Source organism: Columba livia, chromosome 2 (assembly GCF_036013475.1).
Source record: "Columba livia isolate bColLiv1 breed racing homer chromosome 2, bColLiv1.pat.W.v2, whole genome shotgun sequence".
Taxonomy (NCBI): Eukaryota; Metazoa; Chordata; class Aves; order Columbiformes; family Columbidae; genus Columba; species Columba livia.
Genome location: NC_088603.1, coordinates 52,226,181 through 52,238,256, shown reverse-complemented (window position 1 = coordinate 52,238,256; position 12,076 = coordinate 52,226,181). Strand labels below are relative to the sequence as shown.

The window sequence follows — 12,076 nt, the reverse complement described above, 5'->3', positions numbered from 1 at the left end:
GGTATCGTGTCAAGCTGAAATCTAATGATTAAAACTATCTGATCAGCCATGACTGAAAAACAATTTTTAGAATCCCCCTCATTCTGACTTACACTTCTTAGCTTCTCAGCTATATCAGTCATACTCACCTATGGGATAACTGCAAGACATTTTTCCATCAAGAGCAATTTGAGTTTAAGAAGTTCCCACCCACATACTCACTGGTTGATTTACTGGTTGATACACCTCTCCACCCCTAGATTGCTCTCCCTGTCTCTTTGCTAATATAGGTTTGCAGAACTGTGCTGTAAGCCAACCCCTCAAATGATCCAGCTTTGTGAAAAGAAATCTTCCCACTGGTTTCTATGCAGATTATTTCATTCTTTTACAACTATTCATCAAACAAAGTGATTTTCTTTATTTCATCTACAAATAAAACCCACAATGCCAACAACAAAATTTCTCTTGTGTAAGAAAATTATACGCAGTAGCAGCCCTGTGGACTCTGGTCAAAATTTGCTCTAAGTCTTTACAGTTCCTTGCTTTGGAGCCTGACATACTGTTACAAAAGTTCCTGCTTTTCCAAAAGTCATCCAAGGTAACATAGGAACAGTTTTAATGCAGAATGATTATATCACTGCTGAAATGAATAAAAAGTCTAAAACAACAGAAGTATGATAACTATAAAACTACAGCTATTATTAAACATTAGATAGGGTACATTATGCTCTGACTTTTTTTGATCCAGTTCAGCCTAGCAATCAGCACCACATTAATCGCCTTCAGATTAAATATGCAAACCAAAACAGAAAGCTCTGTTGGCTTCAAGTGTCACTATATAAAAGCCTTTAAAGTACCTTTAAAGCAAGCTTCCCTGTTCTCCCATAGTATCAACATACATGGAAGGAGAATTCAAGGACAGACTCTAAGGGAAAGAGACAGGGAAGATGTGCTGATGAGTGAGAAGGAGGTCAGAGCTCTCCTGCTGCCACCCCTGTGGACCTGTGCACCCAGCACACCGGACTCCACCGTGCCTTTAGCTGTCATTTACTAAAATATTCTCTCCTGTTCTGGCAGTGATCTATTCATTGAAAATGCGTTTCCATACTAAACCTTCCAGCTACTTAAAAGCAGCTATTTCTCACACGGGCTATCTGTGGAGGCTCATCCGGGTTACAGGAGCAAGGTGTGTGGGAAGGGTGTGGGAATCTCTGAGACAATTAGGCAGGCAGCACTGCCGGCACACCTTTGTGCTCAGTGCCTGTCAACTCAGCGAGAAGAGCTGAAGCTGCTTTTACTTTGGCTTCATCTTCCTCTTTTAGCTACCCCTAGTTTTTTATTTCTATGTCCTTTCCCCCTCGTTTGCACTGTAGCCTGTTTGTGTGCACACTGTGTATTAAATGCAAATTAATGTATTGAAGGAATGATAATTAGGCTATGTAGGTAGTCTGCGCAGAAAGATCTTGTTTGTGTAAAAATGGAACTGCAGCAGAGTTACACAATCACCAGGAAAATGTCTGATTTGTCTAAGCATTACCACTTTTATCTGCTGCACGCAATAGCAACAGGAATCAAAGCAGCTAAGTTTCCATCATCTCAGGACAAAGGTGCCTGTTTGATTCAGCTTCAAGGGCTGCATGCACAATCAGACCCCTGGAGATACTGAGAGGCAGGAACCAGAGAGATGCTTCAACAAAGTTCATAGGGAGGAAGCTGCCTGCATGGAAAGAAAAAGAATGAGAAAGAAAATTATAAAAGGGATGGGACATGAATATGCTCAGAGGTCACAGAAAGGTCTAAAAGGGGAAGAAGAGATTCAGAAAGACACTTAGAATGGAAATATGGTTGCTATTAAAACAAAACAGAGTCATTACTTAGGTTTAATGAAGCTGAATTTAATCAAGAAGGAATTGAACAAACTGTTTGATGATCGCACATTTTAATGTAGCAGCAGTGTGTGACAGAGCTTTGCAGAATGGTGCAAATGCTGTCCCTGCCTCCCCACGCATGGAGGTGGAGCAGGCAGGCTGCACGGCGGCACAGCTCCTTTCCATCTCGGGAAGGATCGGGTCTCCAGGGCTTTTTCCCTGGCAAGTGCAGATCTCAGGTGCTTGACAGGGGGGACATGGTGAGGAGCGCCTTGGGGAGCTGCATAGCTGTCAGCTCGAAGTGAGAAGAGTCAAACGGGGACCAGCTGAGTTATTTAAATCTCCTTTATTCACTGGGCTGAGGCTTTCTCAAAGGATCTTCTGCATGTTTTCTCAGAGATATATGCCTCGGCTCTCCCACACACATGTCGAATGTCAACCGTGGTTGTCCCAAATTCTGGGTAGAGAACTGTTGCTCTGTACATGAGCTTGCACTGCACAAGCCCTGTTGTTCTCAGGGGTACAGAGGAGCAGACATGTACCAGGTTGTGTGACACCCTGGCCACCCTGCTCTCACCTTTCGCACCACAGTCACCCTAAGCGAATGCTTGAGAGGTAAAGTAATGCAAAAGTAAATACGCAGCTACAGTCTTCTGGGGTCAAATGTTTGAGTCTGGAAGGATTCTTTGGACTGCTTTGTTTCCTGAGAACATTTCTGCAGCTTGCTATATTTACGCTCACTTTAGCTGCTTTGCTTCTAACAGTGTAGTTCTTTTTGTGCTGGTATAAGGTGTTGAAAAAATAGGTGCATCCAGGAGATCCCCATGTCCTGCCTCCTTCAGGATTACAGGAGGGTTTGCAAACACCAGTGCAAAGGCTGGTTTAAGCTGGGGGGCAACAATTCAGCTGCGGTGACTGTGGATCTGCTGCTCAGCCTCTTCAGGGCTGGCTCTGTGTCCATTGCTCAGCACTGGCTGGTGTGACACTTTCTTTGGGTTTGCCTTTTGCCAGAATGACGTCTCAGAGGAAAAAAAGATATCTGAGGAAGTGCATACTTGCACCATATTGCTGTGGGAGTAGCTTTTACTGATGAAAAAGCAATAGAGATTGGTGAGACTCCAGGGTGTGTGGCTCAGTGGCCATGAAATTTGAATGAATGGGAGAAGAGATGAAAGTTTCATTTACTGTCTTTGTATTTGGGCAGCAGGTGTAAAGAAGTTAGTGATTTTGTTGCCTGGGTAGCTATACTAGTCATCCTAATTTTCTGAAATTTCGCTTTCACATGGCAGGAGGTACGTGCACAGTTAGGTTATGGGTTTTGTTTTCTTTTTTTCTGAGTGAAAACAAAGGGACTGGTCTTTGCTTTTTTAGGATGCAGATGTATTATTCTCATCAAATTTTACTATCGAAAGTCTGAAGGTAGAGTTTATGGCAGGCCATTATTCCAGCTTTATGCCCTGGTAACTTTTATGCAGTTCTTTAAGAAAGAATGCTTTTGAAGTCACCTTTTTTTGCCCCCTTTTCTGTCAACAACTGGTTTTGGTAGCTGCAGCAAACACAGATTCTGATGTGTGAAAATAACATGCTCTGTTTGCTTTTCAACACAGAGAGATTAAAGGAAATAGTGTGATAATTATTAATTTTGGTCTTTTAACTGAATCTGCACATTTTGCATCTGTCCCCACTCCTCATTTTGCTGCAAAAGATATTTTCTTTTTAATTCATGTTTATCTGATAGCTATGTTTTAGATTGGAAATCCTTGTCCTATTCCTCCAAACAATGCAAAAATTAAATGTAAGAGACAGAATCTTGAATCCACATAAAGACTTGAGGAAGGAAGAAGACAGGTCACTCAAATATCCAACATCATGTTTTTTACGAGAGCACTACTACAATTTGATGAAGAGAAATAACCTTTGCTTGTTATTTGTTGAGTCACCTGATCCCATAGCCTATACCAAACTTTTTGTTCATATTGAAATTAAAGCTATGAACAGAAAGTACTTTATTGTTTGCATTACATTGTGATGTGACTAGGCATCAGGGAGTTTAATCATCACCTTCTAATGTAAGGAAAAGGAGTATTTAAAGGCAGGGCTTGGTGGCATTAGTTCAGTGGTATTCTAGGAGTCTAACTGCTTTGCCTCCTGCAGAATTTTTGTGTCTCAGCCTTGTGTTTAGACTTGGTTGCCGTAAGTAGGAGCAAGGCTTTGGAGACAGTGGGAGATTGCTCCTGGAGCAAATGTGCCTTGCATACAAGAGTGAGGTATTGGCAAAACAATATGAGGGGAAGTTACATGGCTGATTGTACACTTTTTCTTTGGCTAAGTGGGGAAGCCAGATGAAATATGTAAATAGAAGATGGATTTTGTGTCACTCAGGGGTTCAAATGGGCCAGTATTTAATCACACTGTATTGTTACTTCTCAGAACATGAAACAGATGTTACGACACTTTCGAACCATATAGGGTGCAGGAAAAATGGATTTCACTAAGTATTCTTAAATTTTCATTTTGACCCCAGGTAATAGTGGAGAACAATGGTGATGATAGATGTTGAAAAGCCAGGCTCCTGTCAATCATGAGATTTTAAAAAATTGGTTAGGTTAATTGGTTTAAATTAAAACTAACTGCATCATTTAATCAGGTGCCTACAGGAGCAAAAATAAAATGCCAAGTATTGTGTGACTAGTAAAAAAAACCTAAATTCCAAGAGTCTCCAGCCTACATTTACTTAAATCTCTGGCGCTAAATTGCCTTGTTGAGAATGTACTTACTAAAAGTGCTGAGAAGTAAAGAGGGAGCTGGAGATGAAGGAACACGTGTGGAAAGTATATTGTAAAAGAGGGAACTAAGGATTACTAGGGGAATTGCATTCTTATTACAGGCTGCCTTTTCAGCGATTTGTAGGCCGGTTAAATAGTCTTGTGTCATATCTGTACCAAGATCCTAAGTATTTCAAGCTGTTCTGAAAATGCCACTGTTGAAGAAAGGACATGTGGTGTCTATCAATATCTACATGCCTGCCATGGAACATGTTCTTCTAGTCCATGCTGCTGGGGGCTCTGTATGCAGTTTCCCCAGGCCAGGACCAAACTGGGCCAGAATATTTTACTGGTGCTTGAGGGGGTATTCCAGCAGCTAAGAATTTCTAGAGATCAAGGGCCTTTACTCTGGGGTAAACCCTCTCACCAAATGGGCTTTGTGGGCTGAGATGATGCTGGCACAGTACCTAGGGCAGCACCTCTCTATGCTGCTGAGTGTCTTTGCAGGCAGTAACAGGAGATACTCAAAGAACACCTGAAAGTGTTTCAACTGGCACAGTGCATTTTAAATCAAAGCTGTAGAAAGGGCATTTTCCACTGGTTAAAACAGCTTCATATACCAGATTCTCGTCGGGGCATCTACAGGCTGACCTACCCTAATTGAAGTTCACTGCATTCCTTGGGGCTGAAACTCCAAACTGAGAATCTCACAGGTGACATCCAAGGGTCTTAAAAGCTTTGGATTGATTTAGCATGCACAAACCAATAGTAATAAAACCCTGTAGAACAAACCAAACTGTACAAAGGACTTCTACAGCTGTGACGGTTTATTTAAAATCTACCATTATCAAACACAAAGACGGCAGTGTATCCCTTTTTCCGGTTACTTGTAATTTTGCCAAACTTCAGCAATTTGGGCAAAAATTTTTCATTCTGGGTGTCTGCCTCAGGCCGATGTTTTAATAATAATGCTGGAGCCTTGTTTCTGCTTTATCTTATTTTAAAGAGTTTTATACACCTTTTTCACCTTCTCCAGTTTTTACATTTCTGTTTCTGCTTAAAGCTGATTTTTTTTAAAATCATTTTTATTTTGTGCAGGAAGAATGGAAGGAAAGCCTTTCATTGTCACTTGCAGGTTAACTGGTGTTCTTTGGGGCATTTGGCTTGGGATAGCAATGCGTAGATGAAAACATCAAAATGTGCTCCTTCTAAGGCATCGACCTGGCAAAACAGTGATCTTTGGTTGGGCTGAGAATTCAGTCTGGTTTCTCTGCTGCCTTGAAACAAAAGGAGAAGCCTCCAACTGCAATGCAGATTCCTTCTCCTATGTTAGACCCACCTTAAACATCACATGCAACTCTGCTCATATCCCTGTGCCTGTTTATCACCATGGGTCTGATCACTGCCAGCACTTGAGGTCTTTAATTTGATAAAACTGACAGGAGATGCTTATGCATACCATTAGGACGGCAATATTCCATATGCTCTCTAATTGGTTTGAATTTATCCTATTATTTCAACATTTAAATGTTGCTGAACGTAATTTAGATGTGTCAGGCTCATAAAATGTAGGCTCTGGTGGGAGTTCATTATTGAAAAAGATACATCCACCAAGGCTTTTTCTGGCTCCAGGCCCAAATTGTCAGCATTTTGCTTACCTCACGTGCCGCTTTTGTCCGCCAGCTATACTCCTACATCCATGCTGAAGTCATCTCTGACACATTCTTTTTGTCGCTTCCCTTTTGGTATATATTTTCGTCCTCCTTCTGTGTCACAGGGTGTGTATATGATTTGTCTATTTAAGAGAGGGGTAGCTCATTCAGAATGGGGAGTTGACGTAACCAGAGTGAACAAAACACTTTTGTGTGTCACTCCATTTTAGTGACTGCCTGACTGGTGCAATGAAACCTGACAGTTGCCATCTGACTAATCTGGGTGTTGTGAACAGTGCTAGTATGTAGTTATTGAAACCGATGAAAGATAAACTCATTCTTCTGTTCACAGGAATCCAAGGTTCAGGGACACTGCAAACACTGAGAGCTTTTCTTTCTCTTTAGTCCCATTTAATCTCTAATGTGACCATTTGGAAGGCAATATAATGGTTTGGGGCTGCTTGTTTTTTTGACATGTTTCCATAACAGTAAAAGTCGCCCTGAAGAACATCTTGAGCACCATCACAGAACAGGTGTGAAAACATGCTAATGCCTTTGACACATATGCAGTCGCATGGCGTGATGGGTAATGAATGACTCAAGCTCCAAGGAATTTGCTTGTTTTCATAATTCATTTCTGTAAGATAGGTTTTTATATTATTTTCTTACAAGTATTAGTAAGCAGAATTTAATCTATTGCTGCTCTTTAAGGAGGCAAAATGTTTATACCCACACCACTTCATACAACCTTCTCCTTTTATAAGGTACAGGCATTCTGTAATGGCTCATGGTCCTGCTTTGATGGTGGCCATAATCTCTGAAAGAGGAACCAGTTTTCTTGATTCCAGTAGCTTTGTGTGGCTTCTTTAGGACATAATGACAAAGCAGGCTGGTAGTAAAACCAATGATGCCATCTAAGGACAAATAAGTAAAAAAAGATTCATGCGGAGAGGTATGACTTCTATTAGAAAGAAAAGGAAAAAGAAGACAAGTGAATGCCTGACAGCTTTCCTTGCTTATTTTGACCATCTGATTTGATGAGAAGATGACTACAAGAGATGTGTTGTAGACACCTACAAAACAGTGACCTCGCAGGCGTGCATGCATTATGACAAACGGGACTTGTAAGCACGTTTCAGGCATTTGGATGTAGCTTCACACCTCACACATTTTTCTCACATTTTTTCATTGATTTAATCTTGTGATGTGGGGAGAAAAATGCTCTCTCTGGATATTTAGAAGAAATATGTAGCATACTTTCTGCCATAACACATGCTATCCTGGTGTCACTTTTACAAAGCAAACCATCAATGTCCCACCCTTTTTAAATGGCCCTGAATATGCACTTTGGAAATAGTCCTGAATTTCTTTCCCTCCCTTTCTGTGAAACCCCAGGTTCAAGTACACTATGCTGGATTTCTTGAGGGTGAGGCATATGGTGGTATTCTCCCTTTCCCAAGCTGTCTGCCTGCAACAGTTATAGATGCATTTTGAATCTGAAAATCCTTGTTCTGTGGGTGAGTTGGGATTATCAACTAGAGAGAATAGCAGCAAAACAGGCTTCTTCTAAGTAGTATAGAATACTTTCATTTATCTAGAGTTAGGAAACATATATATGAAGGAGTTATTATAATAAAAGCCTTTCTGTCTATTTCTTCTTTTCTTGAAAGGTTGGTGCATTACACAGCCTGCTCACCTCCATCTCTGGGATGAATTAAGCAGTCCTCCTTGCTGCACCTCTTTTTTCTCTCTTTTCCCATCTCTTACAGTGTTTTCTCTCTTGTCTGGCTGGAGGCTCTATAATAGTTAAATTCTCATCCTTTGCTTAAGAATAGGAAACCATTTTCATATCCACATAGTCAGCTTGATCCAAACTGGTGTCCCAGCCAAGTCCTTTGAAGAGAAACCCTTTGAAGCTGTTCACCTAAGCTGTTTTATCTTTGCCTGTTAATGTTTATTTGTCATTTGTTTCCAGAGGTTTTCAGTTCTTCTGTCCTTTGGTTTAAGTCTGGCCACAGACATGGGGTAATAACACTAAGATAAGCATGTGATATAATTTTCCACACCAAGTTACTGAAGTTCCTCCAGTATGGGGAGAAGGTTTTGTACCAGTGTCCGTAAGAATTCCAGTATGTATAAATGTCTTTCCTTTTTCTGAGATAACTAAAAGAATGATATGATCTCCATTTGCAAATAGCTTATGTTTCACAGGTCTTTCTGTACTTGTTGTATCATTTTCTTGTTTTTAATTAATCAATTTAATCTGCCTTAAGCAAACTGCTTTTCTTTCCTTTCAGTATATTAGAACGAAGTAGATGGCTTTAGAAATTTGTATCACAGAACACCACCATTTGAAAATTCTATTTCCAAATGGATTTCTTTCTTGTAGTTTAAATAGATTTATAATTAAGTGAGATTTTACTATTATTTTTACTTCTGGGAGATTGGATGTATTGGACAATATACACGTCATCAACGTGATAGGTAGTATCGGAAATCACAAGGAGATGCTGGAACAACTCATGCTTTCTTCTCCCTCTATAAAATTTCATCCCTCTAGAGGCCTCTCTATATGAGTATATGTGAGTGGGACATCAATTTGCAAGTAAGTGGTCCTGATGCATGGGAAGCAAATAGTAGTAAAGACTGATTTGGGATTAATTATATACAGCAGGATTTTTAAATCTGCTTACATATGGGATATACCAACTGCTGAAGAATGCAGATTCTCCCTTGGCCACAGGGCACGTTGCATGCTGTAGTCAGTGGGAGCTGAATATGACACAAGAAAATGGCTGGAGAAAAATGCAGCATCTCTGAATAGCAACAGGTTGATCATAATGTTCCAGGGTCGGCAAGGAATTTGCAAGTGACTAAGATAATTAGTGACTTTAAATGGGAGTAAAGGGCATTTGGATTTACAAGGAACAACAACTCATTTTTCAGTTTAAATTAATCACTGTTATTGTTTAAATGTCTCAGTGACACTAGGGAAAGAGATGAACTTATTTGTCTTTGGACTTTTAATAACAATGGCAATTCTCCATAATAAACATAACCAAAATATACTCTCTTGTCAATCAAACTGATTAATGAGATCAGTAAAAGAATGGATAGCCAGGGAAAAATACCCACTGGACTGACAGGTGCCCACAATCTCTTTTGAGTATACAGGCAGCACAAAAAGAAATTCAAATATTTTCTAATTTTTTAGGGCAGGTACCGTAGGAATATTTATTGTTATTATTATTATTATTCATAGTAAGATATTGCAAGTGAAGCTCATCTTAAACAATGAAAGATGATGGAGTTTTTACCCATGGACCTCCAGGCTGTTTGACCTCCCAGATGTTCCAAGGATGTATTTTTGCACATTTAATCCAAATTCACAACCATGGCAGAAGGGACAACCTCCTGAAGCACACTTATTTTCCCCATCAGCTTTTACCTGTGAGGTTCAATGGCAGGAAGATTTGTAGGAGCATAAGTACAAAGGTGAAATACAAAGGACCCCCTAATCTTTTTAAGGGTACTGGCATTCCCGAAGTGAGTGTGTGTGTGGTAGAATGCCTTTTTTAAATGTCATGAAATGGCTGTCAGAGCTCTGTAGTCCCCTGAGTGGCTGCACGGCTCTTAGGCAGTGCTGTATATTGCAGTGCTTCTGTCTCTTCAGTTATACTGTTAAACATGTTAAACCTCATCGTGGAGCACAGGAGAGAATTTCACTTAAACCGACACATTCAGGCAGCTTTGTCTTTGAATAGTTCTAAGTAAAAAAGGAGACTTCAAGTATTATATTTTGCTTGATCTCAAAGCAACTACTTTACAAAATCACTAATATTAGAGAATTTCCACAAGCAGCACAAGTATAGTAATAGCTGATTGAAGTTTTTCTCAAGATTATTTCAATTTCCTAAAAAAACCCTTACAAAAGCTGGCAAATCTGCTATGACCTCTAGGCTTGTAACAAGCTGGTTCCAAACAATTTGAAGGGTTTATCTATATGACCTACAAAAAACTGAGAGTCCTAGAGCCATGTGGTTCCAATCACATACTATGTTTTTTAATGCAAACAGTTGAAAGACCACAAAGTTAGAAACAAACAAATGCAGACCATATGTACTGAACCAAATCCATGAAATGCCTACCTCTGATGATGATGGGCAAAAAGATGCACATGAAGCACAGTGTAATGCCATAGGAAGAGAGATTTGCTTTAATGATAGTTTATTTTGTGATAGCACCTCTCAGACTGTATACATGCTAGAAACACAGCCTCCAGCCCCAAATATTCATGGTCTTCATATAAAATGTGAGCACAATCCTTTGACTGCTGAGAATTGGAGTCATGACCTGGATTATGGAGGTGATATTCCCTTTGTTATATAGCATCTGTGAAATTGCTCCTGTGATCCAATGCCAGGTTAAAAAACTCAACTCCAGTTTCAGTTTCTTCTTATGAACAATGAGAGTACCAAAAATGCAATGACAAGTAAAGCACAAAAATGTGACAGCAAAGGTAATTAATCAGTGGGATGGATTACTGAAAAATGCAGTAGAGTCTCCATGCTTTAGAAATGTTTAATCAAAGTTAAAGACCTTTGTTAATGTTATATTCTTCTTTAATTGTGAAGCATTGGGCTCAATTACAGGAATTACTGGGTGAAAATCAGTATGATGCAGGAGGGACAGACAAGTTGTTCTCAATGAACCTGTCTAGCCTTAAAATCTCTAGGCCTAAGGATTTTCCGCAGCTGTAGTGTGTGGAAACAGATGTAATCTTATTGATACAGCTTCTTGCATTCCTTTCTGCTGTTCATGAATAAACATCTCCCTCATTGAGGGTTTTCCAATGCAACCAAATATGAATCTACTGCTGAATGACTGCAGATGCAACAGCTACCGTTTGATTCCCATTGGGAAGCTGCAACCACCCCCTTTCTGCTTGAACAGAGGGTCCAGCTCTGAGGCTTTTAAGATAGCAGCCTAGTGCATGACTGGATTTGTATCTTCATGGGAGCAGAATATGGAATTACACAGAGGTGAAGGAAAAATGTGTCTTCAGGAAGTTGTCGCATAGCATGTCTTGGTCTCCCGGGAAGTGTGGGTTGGCAAGTGAGAATTAGTCCCAAGGCAGACGGATTTATAGCCTGTCAAAGATAAAAGAAAGATGCAATATTTAAAAGAGTTGTGTTGGCTAATTATACATCAGCATCATTACTGAATCTCTTTCTCTCTCTAACCAGCCGTTTAACATGTGTGTGTATATGCAAGTGTTTAATTTGGTACGTATGCTGCTTAGTGGCAGAGTAAATAAACACCAACCTGTGTGTCTTTGGGTCACTCTTTTGCATTGCACACTCTTTTTGTGGACACTTAAGTACAGAATATGACACACAACTTTGGCACAATGTTAGTCTGTAAGATCTGCAGTATAAAGCATGTCGCAAGTGTGAAATTAATTGCCTTGCTGGGGCTAACGCCAGACTTAACGTTGGCGAGCTAAACTAGGCCAAGGTGAGCTAGGGACGGGATCATGATGGGAACACAACTGCTGTTTAACTCAGCAGTAGACCTAATAAGATTGAAACTACTGGTGCTGACAAAACTGTCAGTGTCCTGTTTTCCTAATGACACAGGAGGAGGATGCAGCTGAGATTGAGACGGCTATAAATGGACAGATGAATTAAACGAATTCCTGGAATTAAATTGAGGTCCTCCTTTCCTGCAGGTTTAATTCTTGTTAATGATTTGCCATTTCAAAACTGTCATGGTTTTGATGAAGGTATGCACACATGTTAATCAGGTTTCC

General features: G+C 40.1%; 1 long non-coding RNA gene across 2 annotated transcripts in view; it reads left to right on the top strand.

Annotated features, from left to right (window-relative positions):
- Nucleotides 1-12,076, top strand: part of LOC110357128 (uncharacterized) — a 301,741-nt gene that overhangs the window by 242,448 nt on the left and 47,217 nt on the right. The gene's annotated exons all lie outside the window — the stretch shown is intronic.